This window comes from Mobula birostris, chromosome 6, assembly GCF_030028105.1.
Source record: "Mobula birostris isolate sMobBir1 chromosome 6, sMobBir1.hap1, whole genome shotgun sequence".
In the NCBI taxonomy this organism is placed as follows: Eukaryota; Metazoa; Chordata; class Chondrichthyes; order Myliobatiformes; family Myliobatidae; genus Mobula; species Mobula birostris.
The window spans coordinates 105,562,239-105,585,153 of NC_092375.1; positions in this window are offsets into that span (position 1 = coordinate 105,562,239).

Here is a 22,915-nt window from a genome sequence, read left to right on the forward strand (position 1 = left end):
GAGAAGGCCACGAGATGGGTCTCCTGCACTGTATGGGTCTGTAAATGCTGAGAAGGCCACGAGATGAGTCTGTAAATAGTAAGAAGGACAGGAGATGGGTCTGTAAATAGTGAGATGGACACGAGCTGGTACTGTAAATAGTGAGAAGGACACGAGATGGGTCTGAAAATTATGAGAAGGACACAAGATGGGACTCCTGCACTGTAAAGGTCTGTAAATAGTGAGAAGGTCATGAGATGGGTCTCCTGCACTGTATGGGTCTGTAAATAGTGAGAAGGCCACGAGATGGGTCTCCTGCACGGTATGGGTCTGTAAGTAGTGAGAAGGCCAGGAGATGGGTCTGTAAATAGTAAGAAGCACAGGAGATGGGTCTGTAAATAGTAAGAAGGATAGGAGATAGGTCTGTAAATAGTGAGAAGGACACGAGATGGGCCTGTAAATAGTGAGAAGGACATGAGATGGGCCTGTAAATAGTGAGAATGACACGAGATTGGTCGGTAAATAGTGAGAAGGAAATGAGATGCACGTCCTGCTCTGTATGGGTTTGTAAATTGTGAGGAGGAGATGAAATGGGTCTGTAATTATAGAGAAGGACACGAGATGGGTCTCCTGCACTCTATGGGTGTGTAAATAGTGAGAAACATACGAGATGGGTCTGTAAATAGTGAGAAGGACATGAGATGGGTCTCCTGCACTGTATGGGTCTGTAACTAGTGAGAAGGATACATGATGGGTCCACTGCACTGTATGGGTCTGTAAATAGTGAGAAGGCCAGGAGATGGGTCTCCTGCACTGTATGGGTCTGTAAATAGTAAGGCCACGAGATGCACTTCCAGCTCTGCATGGGTTTGTAAATATTAAGAAGGACACGAGATGTGTCAGTAAATAGTGAGAAGGACACCAGATGTGTCTGCAAATACTGAGAAGGACATAAGATGTGTCTCCTGCTCTGTATGGGTCTGTAAATAGTGAGAAGGACACGATATTGGTCTGTAAATACTGAGAAGGAGACAAGATGGGCCTGTAAATAGTGAGAAGGGCACGAGATGGGCCTGTAAATAGTGAGAAGGACACGAGATGGGTCTGTAAATTGTGAGAAGGACACAAGGTGCATCTCCTGCAATGTATGGGTCTGTAAATAGTGAGAAGGCCACGAGATGGGTCTCCTGCACTGTATGGGGCTGTAAATAGTGAGAAGGCCACGAGATGGGTCTGTAAATAGTGAGAAGGACACGAGATGGGCCTGTAAATAGTGAGAAGGAGACAAGATGGGTCTGTAAATAGTGAAAAGGATACCAGATGGGTCTCCTGCACTGTATGGGTCTGTAAATAGTGAGAAGGTCACAAGATGAGTCTCCTGCACTGTATGGGTCTGTAAATAGTCAGAATGCCACGAGATGGGTCTGTAAGTAGTAAGAAGGACAGGAGATGGGTCTGTAAATAGTGAGAAGGATACAAAATGGGTCTCCTGCACTGTATGGGTCTCCAAATAGTGAGAAGGACAAGAGATGTGTCTGTAAATAGTGAGAAGAACACCAGATGGGTCTGCAAATACTGAGAAGGACACTAGATGGGTCTCCTGCTTAGTATGGGTCTGTAAGTAGAGAGAAGGACACGTGATGGGTTTGTAAATAGTGAGAAGGACACGAGATTGGTCTGTAAATAGTGAGAAGGACACGAGATGGGTCTCCTGCACTGTATGGGTCTGTAACTAGTGAGAAGGATACAAGATGGGTCTACTGCACTGTATGGGTCTGTAAATAGTGAGAAGGCCACGAGATGGGTCTCCTGCACTGTATGGGTCTGTAAATGCTGAGAAGGCCACGAGATGAGTCTGTAAATAGTAAGAAGGACAGGAGATGGGTCTGTAAATAGTGAGATGGACACGAGCTGGTACTGTAAATAGTGAGAAGGACACGAGATGGGTCTGAAAATTATGAGAAGGACACAAGATGGGACTCCTGCACTGTAAAGGTCTGTAAATAGTGAGAAGGTCATGAGATGGGTCTCCTGCACTGTATGGGTCTGTAAATAGTGAGAAGGCCACGAGATGGGTCTCCTGCACGGTATGGGTCTGTAAGTAGTGAGAAGGCCAGGAGATGGGTCTGTAAATAGTAAGAAGGACAGGAGATGGGTCTGTAAATAGTAAGAAGGATAGGAGATAGGTCTGTAAATAGTGAGAAGGACACGAGATGGGCCTGTAAATAGTGAGAAGGACATGAGATGGGCCTGTAAATAGTGAGAATGACACGAGATTGGTCGGTAAATAGTGAGAAGGAAGTGAGATGCACGTCCTGCTCTGTATGAGTTTGTAAATTGTGAGGAGGAGATGAAATGGGTCTGTAATTATAGAGAAGGACACGAGATGGGTCTCCTGCACTCTATGGGTGTGTAAATAGTGAGAAACATACGAGATGGGTCTGTAAATAGTGAGAAGGACACGAGATGGGCCTGTAAATAGTGAGAAGGAGACAAGATGGGTCTGAAAATAGTGAAAAGGATACCAGATGGGTCTCCTGCACTGTATGGGTCAGTAAATAGTGAGAAGGTCACAAGATGAGTCTCCTGCACTGTATGGGTCTGTAAATAGTCAGAATGCCACGAGATGGGTCTGTAAGTAGTAAGAAGGACAGGAGATGGGTCTGTAAATAGTGAGAAGGATACAAAATGGGTCTCCTGCACTGTATGGGTCTGCAAATAGTGAGAAGGACAAGAGATGTGTCTGTAAATAGTGAGAAGAACACCAGATGGGTCTGCAAATACTGAGAAGGACACTAGATGGGTCTCCTGCTTAGTATGGGTCTGTAAGTAGAGAGAAGGACACGTGATGGGTTTGTAAATAGTGAGAAGGACACGAGATTGGTCTGTAAATAGTGAGAAGGACACGAGATGTGTCTCCTGCACTGTATGGGTCTGTAACTAGTGAGAAGGATACAAGATGGGTCTACTGCACTGTATGGGTCTGTAAATAGTGAGAAGGCCAGGAGATGGGTCTCCTGCACTGTATGGGTCTGTAAATAGTAAGGCCACGAGATGCACTTCCAGCTCTGCATGGGTTTGTAAATATTAAGAAGGACACGAGATGTGTCAGTAAATAGTGAGAAGGACACCAGATGTGTCTGCAAATACTGAGAAGGACACAAGATGTGTCTCCTGCTCTGTATGGGTCTGTAAATAGTGAGAATGACACGATATTGGTCTGTAAATACTGAGAAGGAGACAAGATGGGCCTGTAAATAGTGAGACGGGCACGAGATGGGCCTGTAAATAGTGAGAAGGACACGAGATGGGTCTGTAAATTGTGAGAAGGACACAAGGTGCATCTCCTGCAATGTATGGGTCTGTAAATAGTGAGAAGGCCACGAGATGGGTCTCCTGCACTGTATGGGGCTGTAAATAGTGAGAAGGCCACGAGATGGGTCTGTAAATAGTGAGAAGGACACGAGATGGGCCTGTAAATAGTGAGAAGGAGACAAGATGGGTCTGTAAATAGTGAAAAGGATACCAGATGGGTCTCCTGCACTGTATGGGTCTGTAAATAGTGAGAAGGTCACAAGATGAGTCTCCTGCACTGTATGGGTCTGTAAATAGTCAGAATGCCACGAGATGGGTCTGTAAGTAGTAAGAAGGATACAAAATGGGTCTCCTGCACTGTATGGGTCTGCAAATAGTGAGAAGGACAAGAGATGTGTCTGTAAATAGTGAGAAGAACACCAGATGGGTCTGCAAATACTGAGAAGGACACTAGATGGGTCTCCTGCTTAGTAAGGGTCTGTAAGTAGAGAGAAGGACACGTGATGGGTTTGTAAATAGTGAGAAGGACACGAGATTGGTCTGTAAATAGTGAGAAGGACACGAGATGGGTCTCCTGCACTGTATGGGTCTGTAAATAGTGAGAAGGTCATGAGATGGGTCTCCTGCACTGTATGGGTCTGTAAGTAGTGAGAAGGACACAAGATGAGTCTCCTGCACTGTATGGGTCTGTAAATAGTGATAAGGCCACGAGATGGGCCTACGGCACTCTATGGGTCTGTAAAAAGTGAGAATGTCACGAGATGGGTCTGTAAATAGTAAGAAGGGCAGGAGATGGGCCTGTAAATAGTTAGAAGGACACGAGATGTGTCTGTAAATAGTGAGAAGGATACAAAATGGGTCTCCTGCACTGTATGGGTCTGCAAATAGTGAGAAGGACAAGAGATGTGTCTGTAAATAGTGAGAAGGACACCAGATGGGTCTGCAAATACTGAGAAGGATACCAGATGGGTCTCCTGCACTGTATGGGTTTCTAAATAGTGAGAAGGTCATGAGATGGGTCTCCTGTACTGTATGGGTCTGTAAATAGTGAGAAGGACACAAGATGGGTCTCCTGCACTGTATGGGTCTGTAAATAGTGAGAAGGCCATGAGATGGGTCTCCTGCACTGTATGGGTCTGTAAATAGTGAGAAGGCCAGGAGATGGATCTGTAAATAGTAAGAAGGACAGGAGATGGGTCTGTAAATAGTGAGAATGACATGAGATGGGCCTGTAAATAGTGAGAAGGACACGAGATTGGTCTGTAAATAGTCAGAAGGAAGTGAGATGCACGTCCTGCTCTGTATGGGTTTGTAAATTGTGAGGAGGAGACGAAATGGGTCTGTAAATAGCGAGAAGGACACGAGATGGGTCTCGTGCACTGTATGGGTCTGTAAATAGTGAGAAGGACATGAGATGGGTCTCCTGCACTGTATGGGTCTGTAACTAGTGTGAAGGATACAAGATGGGTCTGCTGCACTGTATGGGTCTGTAAATAGTGAGAAGGCCAGGAGATGGGTCTCCTGCACTGTATGGGTCTGTAAATAGTGAGAAGGCCACGGGATGCACTTCCAGCTCTGCATGTGTTTGTAAATATTAAGAAGGACACGAGATGTGCCAGTAAATAGTGAGAAGGACACCAGATGTGTCTGCAAATACTGAGAAGGACAAAAGATGTGTCTACTGCTCTGTATGGGTCTGTAAATAGTGAGACGGACACGTGTTGGGTTTGTAAATATTGAGAAGGGCACGTATTAGTCTGTAAATACTGAGAAGGAGACAAGATGGGCCTGGAAATAGTGAGAAGGACACGAGATGGGCCTGTAAGTACTGAGAAGGAGACGAGATGGGCCTGTAAATAGTGAGAAGGACACGAGATGGGTCTGTAAATAATGAGAAGGATAAGAGATGGTTCTGTAAATAGTGCGAAGGACACAAGATGGGTCTCCTGCACTGTATGGGTCTGTAAATAGTGAGAAGGCCACGAGATGGGTCTTTAAATAGTCAGAGGGAGACGAGATGGGCCTGTAAATAGTGAGAAGGACACGAGATGGGTCTGTAAATAGTGAGAAAGATACGAGATGTGCCTGAAAATAGTGCGAAGGACACGAGATGAGTCTCCTGCACTGTATGGGTCTGTAAATACTGAGAAGGCCACGAGATGGGTATGTAAATAGTGAGAATGACACGAGATGGGCCTGTAAATAGTGAGAAGGATACAAAATGGGTCTCCTGCACTGTATGGGCCTGGAAATAGTCAGAAGGACAAGAGATGTGTCTGCAAATACTGAGAAGGACACCAGATGGGTCTCCTGCACTGTATGGGTCTGTAAATAGTGAGAAGGTCACAAGATGAGTCTCCTGCACTGTATGGGTCTGTAAATAGTCAGAATGCCACGAGATGGGTCTGTAAGTAGTAAGAAGGACAGGAGATGGGTCTGTAAATAGTGAGAAGGATACAAAATGGGTCTCCTGCACTGTATGGGTCTGCAAATAGTGAGAAGGACAAGAGATGTGTCTGTAAATAGTGAGAAGAACACCAGATGGGTCTGCAAATACTGAGAAGGACACTAGATGGGTCTCCTGCTTAGTATGGGTCTGTAAGTAGAGAGAAGGACACGTGATGGGTTTGTAAATAGTGAGAAGGACACAAGATTGGTCTGTAAATAGTGAGAAGGACACGAGATGGGTCTCCTGCACTGTATGGGTCTGTAACTAGTGAGAAGGATACAAGATGGGTCTACTGCACTGTATGGGTCTGTAAATAGTGAGAAGGCCACGAGATGGGTCTCCTGCACTGTATGGGTCTGTAACTAGTGAGAAGGATACAAGATGGGTCTACTGCACTGTATGGGTCTGTAAATGCTGAGAAGGCCACGAGATGAGTCTGTAAATAGTAAGAAGGACAGGAGATGGGTCTGTAAATAGTGAGATGGACACGAGCTGGTACTGTAAATAGTGAGAAGGACACGAGATGGGTCTGAAAATTATGAGAAGGACACAAGATGGGACTCCTGCACTGTAAAGGTCTGTAAATAGTGAGAAGGTCATGAGATGGGTCTCCTGCACTGTATGGGTCTGTAAATAGTGAGAAGGCCACGAGATGGGTCTCCTGCACGGTATGGGTCTGTAAGTAGTGAGAAGGCCAGGAGATGGGTCTGTAAATAGTAAGAAGGACAGGAGATGGGTCTGTAAATAGTAAGAAGGATAGGAGATAGGTCTGTAAATAGTGAGAAGGACACGAGATGGGCCTGTAAATAGTGAGAAGGACATGAGATGGGCCTGTAAATAGTGAGAATGACACGAGATTGGTCGGTAAATAGTGAGAAGGAAATGAGATGCACGTCCTGCTCTGTATGGGTTTGTAAATTGTGTGGAGGAGATGAAATGGGTCTGTAATTATAGAGAAGGACACGAGATGGGTCTCCTGCACTCTATGGGTGTGTAAATAGTGAGAAACATACGAGATGGGTCTGTAAATAGTGAGAAGGACATGAGATGGGTCTCCTGCACTGTATGGGTCTGTAACTAGTGAGAAGGATACATGATGGGTCTACTGCACAGTATGGGTCTGTAAATAGTGAGAAGGCCAGGAGATGGGTCACCTGCACTGTATGGGTCTGTAAATAGTAAGGCCACGAGATGCACTTCCAGCTCTGCATGGGTTTGTAAATATTAAGAAGGACACGAGATGTGTCTCCTGCTCTGTATGGGTCTGTAAATAGTGAGAAGGACACGATATTGGTCTGTAAATACTGAGAAGGAGACAAGATGGGCCTGTAAATAGTGAGAAGGGCACGAGATGGGCCTGTAAATAGTGAGAAGGACACGAGATGGGTCTGTAAATTGTGAGAAGGACACAAGGTGCATCTCCTGCAATGTATGGGTCTGTAAATAGTGAGAAGGCCACGAGATGGGTCTCCTGCACTGTATGGGGCTGTAAATAGTGAGAAGGCCACGAGATGGGTCTGTAAATAGTGAGAAGGACACGAGATGGGCCTGTAAATAGTGAGAAGGAGACAAGATGGGTCTGTAAATAGTGAAAAGGATACCAGATGGGTCTCCTGCACTGTATGGGTCTGTAAATAGTGAGAAGGTCACAAGATGAGTCTCCTGCACTGTATGGGTCTGTAAATAGTCAGAATGCCACGAGATGGGTCTGTAAGTAGTAAGAAGGACAGGAGATGGGTCTGTAAATAGTGAGAAGGATACAAAATGGGTCTCCTGCACTGTATGGGTCTCCAAATAGTGAGAAGGACAAGAGATGTGTCTGTAAATAGTGAGAAGAACACCAGATGGGTCTGCAAATACTGAGAAGGACACTAGATGGGTCTCCTGCTTAGTATGGGTCTGTAAGTAGAGAGAAGGACACGTGATGGGTTTGTAAATAGTGAGAAGGACACGAGATTGGTCTGTAAATAGTGAGAAGGACACGAGATGTGTCTCCTGCACTGTATGGGTCTGTAACTAGTGAGAAGGATACAAGATGGGTCTACTGCACTGTATGGGTCTGTAAATAGTGAGAAGGCCAGGAGATGGGTCTCCTGCACTGTATGGGTCTGTAAATAGTAAGGCCACGAGATGCACTTCCAGCTCTGCATGGGTTTGTAAATATTAAGAAGGACACGAGATGTGTCAGTAAATAGTGAGAAGGACACCAGATGTGTCTGCAAATACTGAGAAGGACACAAGATGTGTCTCCTGCTCTGTATGGGTCTGTAAATAGTGAGAAGGACACGATATTGGTCTGTAAATACTGAGAAGGAGACAAGATGGGCCTGTAAATAGTGAGACGGGCACGAGATGGGCCTGTAAATAGTGAGAAGGACACGAGATGGGTCTGTAAATTGCGAGAAGGACACAAGGTGCATCTCCTGCAATGTATGGGTCTGTAAATAGTGAGAAGGCCACGAGATGGGTCTCCTGCACTGTATGGGGCTGTAAATAGTGAGAAGGCCACGAGATGGGTCTGTAAATAGTGAGAAGGACACGAGATGGGCCTGTAAATAGTGAGAAGGAGACAAGATGGGTCTGTAAATAGTGAAAAGGATACCAGATGGGTCTCCTGCACTGTATGGGTCTGTAAATAGTGAGAAGGTCACAAGATGAGTCTCCTGCACTGTATGGGTCTGTAAATAGTCAGAATGCCACGAGATGGGTCTGTAAGTAGTAAGAAGGACAGGAGATGGGTCTGTAAATAGTGAGAAGGATACAAAATGGGTCTCCTGCACTGTATGGGTCTGCAAATAGTGAGAAGGACAAGAGATGTGTCTGTAAATACTGAGAAGAACACCAGATGGGTCTGCAAATACTGAGAAGGACACTAGATGGGTCTCCTGCTTAGTAAGGGTCTGTAAGTAGAGAGAAGGACACGTGATGGGTTTGTAAATAGTGAGAAGGACACGAGATTGGTCTGTAAATAGTGAGAAGGACACGAGATGGGTCTCCTGCACTGTATGGGTCTGTAAATAGTGAGAAGGTCATGAGATGGGTCTCCTGCACTGTATGGGTCTGTAAGTAGTGAGAAGGACACAAGATGAGTCTCCTGCACTGTATGGGTCTGTAAATAGTGATAAGGCCACGAGATGGGCCTACGGCACTCTATGGGTCTGTAAAAAGTGAGAATGTCACGAGATGGGTCTGTAAATAGTAAGAAGGGCAGGAGATGGGCCTGTAAATAGTTAGAAGGACACGAGATGTGTCTGTAAATAGTGAGAAGGATACAAAATGGGTCTCCTGCACTGTATGGGTCTGCAAATAGTGAGAAGGACAAGAGATGTGTCTGTAAATAGTGAGAAGGACACCAGATGGGTCTGCAAATACTGAGAAGGATACCAGATGGGTCTCCTGCACTGTATGGGTTTCTAAATAGTGAGAAGGTCATGAGATGGGTCTCCTGTACTGTATGGGTCTGTAAATAGTGAGAAGGACACAAGATGGGTCTCCTGCACTGTATGGGTCTGTAAATAGTGAGAAGGCCAGGAGATGGATCTGTAAATAGTAAGAAGGACAGGAGATGGGTCTGTAAATAGTGAGAATGACATGAGATGGGCCTGTAAATAGTGAGAAGGACACGAGATTGGTCTGTAAATAGTCAGAAGGAAGTGAGATGCACGTCCTGCTCTGTATGGGTTTGTAAATTGTGAGGAGGAGACGAAATGGGTCTGTAAATAGCGAGAAGGACACGAGATGGGTCTCGTGCACTGTATGGGTCTGTAAATAGTGAGAAGGACATGAGATGGGTCTCCTGCACTGTATGGGTCTGTAACTAGTGTGAAGGATACAAGATGGGTCTGCTGCACTGTATGGGTCTGTAAATAGTGAGAAGGCCAGGAGATGGGTCTCCTGCACTGTATGGGTCTGTAAATAGTGAGAAGGCCACGGGATGCACTTCCAGCTCTGCATGTGTTTGTAAATATTAAGAAGGACACGAGATGTGCCAGTAAATAGTGAGAAGGACACCAGATGTGTCTGCAAATACTGAGAAGGACAAAAGATGTGTCTACTGCTCTGTATGGGTCTGTAAATAGTGAGACGGACACGTGTTGGGTTTGTAAATATTGAGAAGGGCACGTATTAGTCTGTAAATACTGAGAAGGAGACAAGATGGGCCTGGAAATAGTGAGAAGGACACGAGATGGGCCTGTAAGTACTGAGAAGGAGACGAGATGGGCCTGTAAATAGTGAGAAGGACACGAGATGGGTCTGTAAATAATGAGAAGGATAAGAGATGGTTCTGTAAATAGTGCGAAGGACACAAGATGGGTCTCCTGCACTGTATGGGTCTGTAAATAGTGAGAAGGCCACGAGATGGGTCTTTAAATAGTCAGAGGGAGACGAGATGGGCCTGTAAATAGTGAGAAGGACACGAGATGGGTCTGTAAATAGTGAGAAAGATACGAGATGTGCCTGAAAATAGTGCGAAGGACACGAGATGAGTCTCCTGCACTGTATGGGTCTGTAAATACTGAGAAGGCCACGAGATGGGTATGTAAATAGTGAGAATGACACGAGATGGGCCTGTAAATAGTGAGAAGGATACAAAATGGGTCTCCTGCACTGTATGGGCCTGGAAATAGTCAGAAGGACAAGAGATGTGTCTGCAAATACTGAGAAGGACACCAGATGGGTCTCCTGCACTGTATGGGTCTGTAAATAGTGAGAAGGTCACAAGATGAGTCTCCTGCACTGTATGGGTCTGTAAATAGTCAGAATGCCACGAGATGGGTCTGTAAGTAGTAAGAAGGACAGGAGATGGGTCTGTAAATAGTGAGAAGGATACAAAATGGGTCTCCTGCACTGTATGGGTCTGCAAATAGTGAGAAGGACAAGAGATGTGTCTGTAAATAGTGAGAAGAACACCAGATGGGTCTGCAAATACTGAGAAGGACACTAGATGGGTCTCCTGCTTAGTATGGGTCTGTAAGTAGAGAGAAGGACACGTGATGGGTTTGTAAATAGTGAGAAGGACACAAGATTGGTCTGTAAATAGTGAGAAGGACACGAGATGGGTCTCCTGCACTGTATGGGTCTGTAACTAGTGAGAAGGATACAAGATGGGTCTACTGCACTGTATGGGTCTGTAAATAGTGAGAAGGCCACGAGATGGGTCTCCTGCACTGTATGGGTCTGTAACTAGTGAGAAGGATACAAGATGGGTCTACTGCACTGTATGGGTCTGTAAATAGTGAGAAGGCCACGAGATGGGTCTCCTGCACTGTATGGGTCTGTAAATGCTGAGAAGGCCACGAGATGAGTCTGTAAATAGTAAGAAGGACAGGAGATGGGTCTGTAAATAGTGAGATGGACACGAGCTGGTACTGTAAATAGTGAGAAGGACACGAGATGGGTCTGAAAATTATGAGAAGGACACAAGATGGGACTCCTGCACTGTAAAGGTCTGTAAATAGTGAGAAGGTCATGAGATGGGTCTCCTGCACTGTATGGGTCTGTAAATAGTGAGAAGGCCACGAGATGGGTCTCCTGCACGGTATGGGTCTGTAAGTAGTGAGAAGGCCAGGAGATGGGTCTGTAAATAGTAAGAAGGACAGGAGATGGGTCTGTAAATAGTAAGAAGGATAGGAGATAGGTCTGTAAATAGTGAGAAGGACACGAGATGGGCCTGTAAATAGTGAGAAGGACATGAGATGGGCCTGTAAATAGTGAGAATGACACGAGATTGGTCGGTAAATAGTGAGAAGGAAATGAGATGCACGTCCTGCTCTGTATGGGTTTGTAAATTGTGTGGAGGAGATGAAATGGGTCTGTAATTATAGAGAAGGACACGAGATGGGTCTCCTGCACTCTATGGGTGTGTAAATAGTGAGAAACATACGAGATGGGTCTGTAAATAGTGAGAAGGACATGAGATGGGTCTCCTGCACTGTATGGGTCTGTAACTAGTGAGAAGGATACATGATGGGTCTACTGCACAGTATGGGTCTGTAAATAGTGAGAAGGCCAGGAGATGGGTCACCTGCACTGTATGGGTCTGTAAATAGTAAGGCCACGAGATGCACTTCCAGCTCTGCATGGGTTTGTAAATATTAAGAAGGACACGAGATGTGTCTCCTGCTCTGTATGGGTCTGTAAATAGTGAGAAGGACACGATATTGGTCTGTAAATACTGAGAAGGAGACAAGATGGGCCTGTAAATAGTGAGAAGGGCACGAGATGGGCCTGTAAATAGTGAGAAGGACACGAGATGGGTCTGTAAATTGTGAGAAGGACACAAGGTGCATCTCCTGCAATGTATGGGTCTGTAAATAGTGAGAAGGCCACGAGATGGGTCTCCTGCACTGTATGGGGCTGTAAATAGTGAGAAGGCCACGAGATGGGTCTGTAAATAGTGAGAAGGACACGAGATGGGCCTGTAAATAGTGAGAAGGAGACAAGATGGGTCTGTAAATAGTGAAAAGGATACCAGATGGGTCTCCTGCACTGTATGGGTCTGTAAATAGTGAGAAGGTCACAAGATGAGTCTCCTGCACTGTATGGGTCTGTAAATAGTCAGAATGCCACGAGATGGGTCTGTAAGTAGTAAGAAGGACAGGAGATGGGTCTGTAAATAGTGAGAAGGATACAAAATGGGTCTCCTGCACTGTATGGGTCTCCAAATAGTGAGAAGGACAAGAGATGTGTCTGTAAATAGTGAGAAGAACACCAGATGGGTCTGCAAATACTGAGAAGGACACTAGATGGGTCTCCTGCTTAGTATGGGTCTGTAAGTAGAGAGAAGGACACGTGATGGGTTTGTAAATAGTGAGAAGGACACGAGATTGGTCTGTAAATAGTGAGAAGGACACGAGATGGGTCTCCTGCACTGTATGGGTCTGTAACTAGTGAGAAGGATACAAGATGGGTCTACTGCACTGTATGGGTCTGTAAATAGTGAGAAGGCCACGAGATGGGTCTCCTGCACTGTATGGGTCTGTAAATGCTGAGAAGGCCACGAGATGAGTCTGTAAATAGTAAGAAGGACAGGAGATGGGTCTGTAAATAGTGAGATGGACACGAGCTGGTACTGTAAATAGTGAGAAGGACACGAGATGGGTCTGAAAATTATGAGAAGGACACAAGATGGGACACCTGCACTGTAAAGGTCTGTAAATAGTGAGAAGGTCATGAGATGGGTCTCCTGCACTGTATGGGTCTGTAAATAGTGAGAAGGCCACGAGATGGGTCTCCTGCACGGTATGGGTCTGTAAGTAGTGAGAAGGCCAGGAGATGGGTCTGTAAATAGTAAGAAGGACAGGAGATGGGTCTGTAAATAGTAAGAAGGATAGGAGATAGGTCTGTAAATAGTGAGAAGGACACGAGATGGGCCTGTAAATAGTGAGAAGGACATGAGATGGGCCTGTAAATAGTGAGAATGACACGAGATTGGTCGGTAAATAGTGAGAAGGAAGTGAGATGCACGTCCTGCTCTGTATGAGTTTGTAAATTGTGAGGAGGAGATGAAATGGGTCTGTAATTATAGAGAAGGACACGAGATGGGTCTCCTGCACTCTATGGGTGTGTAAATAGTGAGAAACATACGAGATGGGTCTGTAAATAGTGAGAAGGACACGAGATGGGCCTGTAAATAGTGAGAAGGAGACAAGATGGGTCTGAAAATAGTGAAAAGGATACCAGATGGGTCTCCTGCACTGTATGGGTCTGTAAATAGTGAGAAGGTCACAAGATGAGTCTCCTGCACTGTATGGGTCTGTAAATAGTCAGAATGCCACGAGATGGGTCTGTAAGTAGTAAGAAGGACAGGAGATGGGTCTGTAAATAGTGAGAGAGATACAAAATGGGTCTCCTGCACTGTATGGGTCTGCAAATAGTGAGAAGGACAAGAGATGTGTCTGTAAATAGTGAGAAGAACACCAGATGGGTCTGCAAATACTGAGAAGGACACTAGATGGGTCTCCTGCTTAGTATGGGTCTGTAAGTAGAGAGAAGGACACGTGATGGGTTTGTAAATAGTGAGAAGGACACGAGATTGGTCTGTAAATAGTGAGAAGGACACGAGATGTGTCTCCTGCACTGTATGGGTCTGTAACTAGTGAGAAGGATACAAGATGGGTCTACTGCACTGTATGGGTCTGTAAATAGTGAGAAGGCCAGGAGATGGGTCTCCTGCACTGTATGGGTCTGTAAATAGTAAGGCCACGAGATGCACTTCCAGCTCTGCATGGGTTTGTAAATATTAAGAAGGACACGAGATGTGTCAGTAAATAGTGAGAAGGACACCAGATGTGTCTGCAAATACTGAGAAGGACACAAGATGTGTCTCCTGCTCTGTATGGGTCTGTAAATAGTGAGAAGGACACGATATTGGTCTGTAAATACTGAGAAGGAGACAAGATGGGCCTGTAAATAGTGAGACGGGCACGAGATGGGCCTGTAAATAGTGAGAAGGACACGAGATGGGTCTGTAAATTGCGAGAAGGACACAAGGTGCATCTCCTGCAATGTATGGGTCTGTAAATAGTGAGAAGGCCACGAGATGGGTCTCCTGCACTGTATGGGGCTGTAAATAGTGAGAAGGCCACGAGATGGGTCTGTAAATAGTGAGAAGGACACGAGATGGGCCTGTAAATAGTGAGAAGGAGACAAGATGGGTCTGTAAATAGTGAAAAGGATACCAGATGGGTCTCCTGCACTGTATGGGTCTGTAAATAGTGAGAAGGTCACAAGATGAGTCTCCTGCACTGTATGGGTCTGTAAATAGTCAGAATGCCACGAGATGGGTCTGTAAGTAGTAAGAAGGACAGGAGATGGGTCTGTAAATAGTGAGAAGGATACAAAATGGGTCTCCTGCACTGTATGGGTCTGCAAATAGTGAGAAGGACAAGAGATGTGTCTGTAAATACTGAGAAGAACACCAGATGGGTCTGCAAATACTGAGAAGGACACTAGATGGGTCTCCTGCTTAGTAAGGGTCTGTAAGTAGAGAGAAGGACACGTGATGGGTTTGTAAATAGTGAGAAGGACACGAGATTGGTCTGTAAATAGTGAGAAGGACACGAGATGGGTCTCCTGCACTGTATGGGTCTGTAAATAGTGAGAAGGTCATGAGATGGGTCTCCTGCACTGTATGGGTCTGTAAGTAGTGAGAAGGACACAAGATGAGTCTCCTGCACTGTATGGGTCTGTAAATAGTGATAAGGCCACGAGATGGGCCTACGGCACTCTATGGGTCTGTAAAAAGTGAGAATGTCACGAGATGGGTCTGTAAATAGTAAGAAGGGCAGGAGATGGGCCTGTAAATAGTTAGAAGGACACGAGATGTGTCTGTAAATAGTGAGAAGGATACAAAATGGGTCTCCTGCACTGTATGGGTCTGCAAATAGTGAGAAGGACAAGAGATGTGTCTGTAAATAGTGAGAAGGACACCAGATGGGTCTGCAAATACTGAGAAGGATACCAGATGGGTCTCCTGCACTGTATGGGTTTCTAAATAGTGAGAAGGTCATGAGATGGGTCTCCTGTACTGTATGGGTCTGTAAATAGTGAGAAGGACACAAGATGGGTCTCCTGCACTGTATGGGTCTGTAAATAGTGAGAAGGCCATGAGATGGGTCTCCTGCACTGTATGGGTCTGTAAATAGTGAGAAGGCCAGGAGATGGATCTGTAAATAGTAAGAAGGACAGGAGATGGGTCTGTAAATAGTGAGAATGACATGAGATGGGCCTGTAAATAGTGAGAAGGACACGAGATTGGTCTGTAAATAGTCAGAAGGAAGTGAGATGCACGTCCTGCTCTGTATGGGTTTGTAAATTGTGAGGAGGAGACGAAATGGGTCTGTAAATAGCGAGAAGGACACGAGATGGGTCTCGTGCACTGTATGGGTCTGTAAATAGTGAGAAGGACATGAGATGGGTCTCCTGCACTGTATGGGTCTGTAACTAGTGTGAAGGATACAAGATGGGTCTGCTGCACTGTATGGGTCTGTAAATAGTGAGAAGGCCAGGAGATGGGTCTCCTGCACTGTATGGGTCTGTAAATAGTGAGAAGGCCACGGGATGCACTTCCAGCTCTGCATGTGTTTGTAAATATTAAGAAGGACACGAGATGTGCCAGTAAATAGTGAGAAGGACACCAGATGTGTCTGCAAATACTGAGAAGGACAAAAGATGTGTCTACTGCTCTGTATGGGTCTGTAAATAGTGAGACGGACACGTGTTGGGTTTGTAAATATTGAGAAGGGCACGTATTAGTCTGTAAATACTGAGAAGGAGACAAGATGGGCCTGGAAATAGTGAGAAGGACACGAGATGGGCCTGTAAGTACTCAGAAGGAGACGAGATGGGCCTGTAAATAGTGAGAAGGACACGAGATGGGTCTGTAAATAATGAGAAGGATAAGAGATGGTTCTGTAAATAGTGCGAAGGACACAAGATGGGTCTCCTGCACTGTATGGGTCTGTAAATAGTGAGAAGGCCACGAGATGGGTCTTTAAATAGTCAGAGGGAGACGAGATGGGCCTGTAAATAGTGAGAAGGACACGAGATGGGTCTGTAAATAGTGAGAAAGATACGAGATGTGCCTGAAAATAGTGCGAAGGACACGAGATGAGTCTCCTGCACTGTATGGGTCTGTAAATACTGAGAAGGCCACGAGATGGGTATGTAAATAGTGAGAATGACACGAGATGGGCCTGTAAATAGTGAGAAGGATACAAAATGGGTCTCCTGCACTGTATGGGTCTGGAAATAGTCAGAAGGACAAGAGATGTGTCTGCAAATACTGAGAAGGACACCAGATGGGTCTCCTGCTCTGTATGGGTCTGTGAATAGTGAGAAGGCCAGGAGATGGGTCTCCTGCACTGTTTGGGTCTGTAAATAGTGAGAAGGCCACGGGATGCACTTCCAGCTCTGCATGTGTTTGTAAATATTAAGAAGGACACGAGATGTGTCAGTAAATAGTGAGAAGGACAAAATATGTGTCTCCTGCTCTGTATGGGTCTGTAAATAGTGAGACGGACACGTGTTGGGTTTGTAAATAGTGAGAAGGACACGATATTAGTCTGTAAATACTGAGAAGGAGACAAGATGGGCCTGTAAATAGTGAGAAGGACACGAGATGGGCCTGTAAATAGTGAGAAGGATACAAAATGGGTCTCCTGCACTGTATGGGTCTGGAAATAGTCAGAAGGACAAGAGATGTGTCCGCAAATACTGAGAAGGACACCAGATGGGTCTCCTGCTCTGTATGGGTCTGTGAATAGTGAGAAGGACACGTGATGGGTTTGTAAATAGTGAGAAGGACACGAGATTGGTCTGTAAACTGTGAGAAGGAGACGAGATGGGCTTGTAAATAGTGAGAAGGACACGAGATGGGTCTGTAAATAGTGAGAAAGTCAACGAGATGGGTCTCCTGCACTGTATGGGTCTGTAAATAGTGAGACGGCCACGCGATGCACTTCCAGCTCTGTATGGGTTTGTAAATATTGAGAAGGACACGAGAAGTGTCTGTAGATAGTGAGAAGGCCATGAGATGCGTCTCCTGCACTGTATGGGTCTGTAAATAGTGACAAGGACACGAGATGGGTCTGTAAATAGTGAGAAGGATACGAGATGGGTCTGTAAATAGTGAGAAGGATAGAGATGGTTCTGTAAATAGTGCGAAGGACACGTCATGGGTCTCCTGCACTGTATGGGGCTGTAAATAGTGAGAAGGCCACGAGATGGGTCTGTAAATAGTCAGAAGGAGACGAGATGGGCCTGTAAATAGTGAGAAAGACACGAGATGGGTCTGTAAATAGTGAGAAAGATACGAGATGTGCCTGAAAATAGTGCGAAGGGCACGAGATGAGTCTCCTGCACTGTATGGGTCTGTAAATACTGAGAAGGCCACGAGATGGGTATGTAAATAGTGAGAATGACACGAGATGGGCCTGTAAATAGTGAGAAGGATACAAAATGAGTCTCCTGCACTGTATGGGTCTGGAAATAGTCAGAAGGACAAGAGATGTGTCTGCAAATACTGAGAAGGACACCAGATGGGTCTCCTGCTCTGTATGGGTCTATGAATAGCGAGAAGGACACGTGATGGGTTTGTAAATAGTGAGAAGGACACGAGATTGGTCTGTAAATAGTGAGAAAGTCAACGAGATGGGTCTCCTGCACTGTATAGGTCTGTAAATAGTGAGACGGCCACGTGATGCACTTCCAGCTCTGTATTGGTTTGTAAATATTGAGAAGGACACGAGAAGTGTCTGTAGATAGTGAGAAGGCCATGAGATGGGTCTCCTGCACTGTATGGGTCTGTAAATAGTGAGAAGGTGAGGAGATGGGCCTGTAAATAGTGAGAAGGACACGAGATGGGTCTGTAATTAGTGAGAAGGATACGAGATGAGTCTGTAAATAGTGCGAAGGACACGAGATGGGTCTCATGCACTGTATGTGTCTGTAAATAGTGAGAAGACCACGAGATGGGTCTCCTGCACTGTATGGGTCTGTAAATAGTGAGAAGGCCACAAGATGGGTATGTAAATAGTGAGAAGGACACGAGATGGGTCTGTAAATAGTGAGAAGGATACGAGATGGGTCTGTAAATAGTGAGAAGGATAAGAGATGGTTCTGTAAATAGTGAGAAGGCCACGAGATGGGTCTGTAAATAGTTAGAAGGAGACGAGATGGGCCTGTAAATAGTGAGAAGGACACGAGATGGGTCTGTAAATAGTGAGAAAGATACGAGATGTGCCTGAAAATAGTGCGAAGGACACGAGATGAGTCTCCTGCACTGTATGGGTCTGTAAATACTGAGAAGGCCACGAGATGGGTATGTAAACAGTGAGAATGACACGAGATGGGCCTGTAAATAGTGAGAAGGATACAAAATGGGTCTCCTGCACTGTATGGGTCTGGAAATAGTCAGAAGGACAAGAGATGTGTCTGCAAATACTGAGAAGGACACCAGATGGGTCTCCTGCTCTGTATGGGTCTATGAATAGCGAGAAGGACACGTGATGGGTTTGTAAATAGTGAGAAGGACACGAGATTGGTCTGTAAATTGTGAGAAGGAGACGAGATGGGCTTGTAAATAGTGAGAAGGACACGAGATGGGTATGTAAATAGTGAGAATGACACGAGATGGGCCTGTAAATAGTGAGAAGGATACAAAATGGGTCTCCTGTACTGTATGGGTCTGTAAATAGTGAGACGGCCACGCGATGCACTTCCAGCTCTGTATGGGTTTGTAAATATTGAAAAGGACACGAGAAGTGTCTGTAGATAGTGAGAAGGCCATGAGATGGGTCTCCTGCACTGTATGGACCTGTAAATAGTGAGAAGGACACGAGATGGGTCTGTAAATAGTGAGAAGGATACGAGATGAGTCTGTAAATAGTGCGAAGGACACGAGATGGGTCTCACGCACTGTATGTGTCTGTAAATAGTGAGAAGACCATGAGACGGGTCTCCTGCGCTGTATGGCTCTGTAAATAGTGAGAAGGCCACAAGATGGTAATTTAAATAGTGAGAAGGACACGAGATGGGCCTGTAAATAGTGAGAAGGGCACGAGATGGCTCTGTAAATATTGGGAAAGATACAAAATGGGTCTCCTGCACTGTATGGGTCTCCAAATAGTGAGAAGGACAAGAGAGGAGTCAGTAAATAGTGAGAAGGACACGAGATGGGTCTGTAAATAGTGAGAAAGACACAAGATGCACATCCTGCTCTGTATGGGTTTGTAAATTGTGAGGAGGATACGAGATGGGCCTGTAAATAGTGAGAAGGAGACGAGATGGGTCTGTAAATAGTGAAAAGGATACCAGATGGGTCTCCTGCACTGTATGGGTCTGTAAATAGTGAGACGGCCACGCGATGCACTTCCAGCTCTGTATGGGTTTGTAAATATTGAGGAGGACACGAGAAGTGTCTGTAGATAGTGAGAAGGCCATGAGATGGGTCTCCTGCACTGTATGGGTCTGTAAATAGTGAGAAGGTGAGGAGATGGGCCTGTAAATAGTGAGGACACGAGATGGGTCTGTAAATAGTGAGAAGGACACGAGATGGGTCTCATGCACTGTATGTGTCTGTAAATAGTGAGAAGACCACGAGATGGGTCTCCTGCACTGTATGGGTCTGTAAATAGTGAGAAGGCCACAAGATGGGTATGTAAATAGTGAGAAGGACATGAGATGGGCCCGTAAATAGTGAGAAGGGCACGAGATGGCTCTGTAAATATTGGGAAAGATACAAAATGGGTCTCCTGCACTGTATGGGTCTCCAAATAGTGAGAAGGACAAGAGATGGGTCAGTAAATAGTGAGAAGGACACGAGATGGGTCTGTAAATAGTGAGAAAGACAGAAGATGCACATCCTGCTCTGTATGGGTTTGTAAATTGTGAGGAGGATACGAGATGGGTCTGTAAATAGTGAGAAGGACACGAGATGGGTCTCCTGCACTGTATGGGTCTGTAAATAGTGAGAAGGGCACGAGATGGGTCTCCTGCTCTGTATGGCTCTGTACGTAGTGAGAAGGTCATGAGATGTGTCTCCTGCACTGTATGGGTCTGTAAATAGTGAGAAGGACACGTGATGGGACTGTAAATAGTGAGAAGGACACGTGATGGGTCTGTAAATAGTGAGAAGGACACGAGATGCATGTCCTGCTGTGTATGGGTTTTTAAATTGTGCGGAGGAGGCGAAATGGGTCTGTAAATAGCGAGAAGGACACGAGATGGGTCTACTGCACTGTATGGGTGTGTAAATAGTGAGAACAATACGAGATGGGTATGTAAATAGTGAGAAGGACACGTGATGGGTTTGTAAATAGTGAGAAGGACACGAGATGGGCCTGTAAATAGTGAGTAGGAGACGAGATGGGCCTGTAAATAGTGAGAAGGACACAGATGGGTCTGTAAATAGTGAGAAGGACGAGATGGGTCAGTAAATAGTGAGGAGGACACGAGATGTGTCTCCTGCACTGCATGGGTCTGTAAATAGTGAGAAGTTCACGAGATTGGTTTCCTGCACTGTATGGATCTGTAAACAGTGAGAAGGACACAAGATTAGTTTCCTGCACTGTATGGGTCTGTAAATAGTGAGACGGACACGTGTTGGGTTTGTAAATATTGAGAAGGGCACGATATTAGTCTGTAAATACTGAGAAGGAGACAAGATGGGCCTGTAAATAGTGAGAATGACACGAGATGGGCCTGTAAGTAGTGAGAAGGGGACGAGATGGGCCTGTAAATAGTGAGAAGGACACGAGATGGGTCTGTAAATAATGAGAAGGATAAGAGATGGTTCTGTAAATAGTGCGAAGGACACGAGATGGGTCTCCTACACTGTATGGGGCTGTAAATAGTGAGAAGGCCATGAGATGGGTCTTTAAATAGTCAGAAGGAGACGAGATGGGCCTGTAAATAGTGAGAAGGACACGAGATGGGTCTGTAAATAGTGAGAAAGATACGAGATGTGCCTGAAAAAAGTGCGAAGGACACGAGATGAGTCTCCTGCACTGCATGGGTCTGTAAATACTGAGAAGGCCACGAGATGGGTATGTAAATAGTGAGAATGACACGAGATGGGCCTGTAAATAGTGAGAAGGATACAAAATGGGTCTCCTGCTCTGTATGGGTGTGTGAATAGTGAGAAGGACACGTGATGGGTTTGTAAATAGTGAGAAGGACACGAGATTGGTCTGTAAATTGTGAGAAGGAGACGAGATGGGCCTGTAAATAGTGAGAAGGGCACGAGATGGCTCTGTAAATATTGGGAAAGATACAAAGTGGGTCTCCTGCACTGTATGGGTCTGTAAATAGTGAGACGGCCACGCGATGCACTTCCAGCTCTGTATGGGCCTGTAAATAGTGAGAAGGACACGAGATGGGTCTGTAAATAGTGAGAAGGATACGAGATGAGTCTGTAAATAGTGAGAAGACCACGAGATGTGTCTCCTGCACTGTATGGGTCTGTAAATAGTGAGAAGGCCACGAGATGGGTCTCCTGCACTGTATGGGTCTGTAAACAGTGAGAAGGCCACAAGATGGGTATGTAAATAGTGAGAAGGACACGAGATGGGCATGTAAATAGTGAGAAGGGCACGAGATGGCTCTGTAAATATTGGGAAAGTTACAAAATGGGTCTCCTGCACTGTATGGGTCTCCAAATAGTGAGAAGGACAAGAGATGGGTCTGTAAATAGTGAGAAAGACACAAGATGCACATCCTGCTCTGTATGGGTTTGTAAATTGTGAGGAGGATACGAGATGGGTCTGTAAATAGTGAGAAGGACACGAGATGGGTCTCCTGCACTGTATGGGTCTGTAAATAGCGAGAAGGACACGAGATGGTTCTCCTGCTCTGTATGGGTCTGTAAGTAGTGAGAAGGTCATGAGATGTGTCTCCTGCACTGTATGGGTCTGTAAATAGTGAGAAGGACACGTGATGGGACTGTAAATAGTGAGAAGGACACGTGATGGGTCTGTAAATATTGAGGACACAAGATGCATGTCCAGCTCTGTATGGGTTTTTAAATTGTGAGGAGGAGGCGAAATGGGTCTGTAAATAGCGAGAAGGACACGAGATGGGTCTCCTGCACTGTATGGGTGTGTAAATAGTGAGAAGAATACGAGATGGGTATGTAAATAGTGAGAAGGACACGTGATGGGTTTGTAAATAGCGAGAAGGACACGAGATGGGCCTGGAAATAGTGAGTAGGAGACGAGATGGGCCTGTAAATAGTGAGAAGGACACCAGACGGGTCTGTAAATAGTGAGAAGGACGAGATGGGTCAGTAAATAGTGAGAAGGACACGAGATGTGTCTCCTGCACTGCACGGGTCTGTAAATAGTGAGAAGTTCACGAGATGGGTTTCCTGCACCGTATGGGTCTGTAAACAGTGAGAAGGACACAAGATGAGTTTCCTGCACTGTATGGGTCTGTAAATAGTGAGAATGCCACGAGATGTGTCTGTAAATAGTAAGAAGGACACGAGATGGGTCTGTAAATAGTGAGAGGGATACAAAATGGGTCTCCTGTACTGTATGGGACTGAAAATAGTGAGAAGGACACAAGATGGGTCTCCTGCACTGTATGGGTCTGTAAATAGTGAGAAGGCCATGAGATGGGTCTCCTGCACTGTATGGGTCTGTAAATAGTGAGAAGGCCAGGAGATGGATC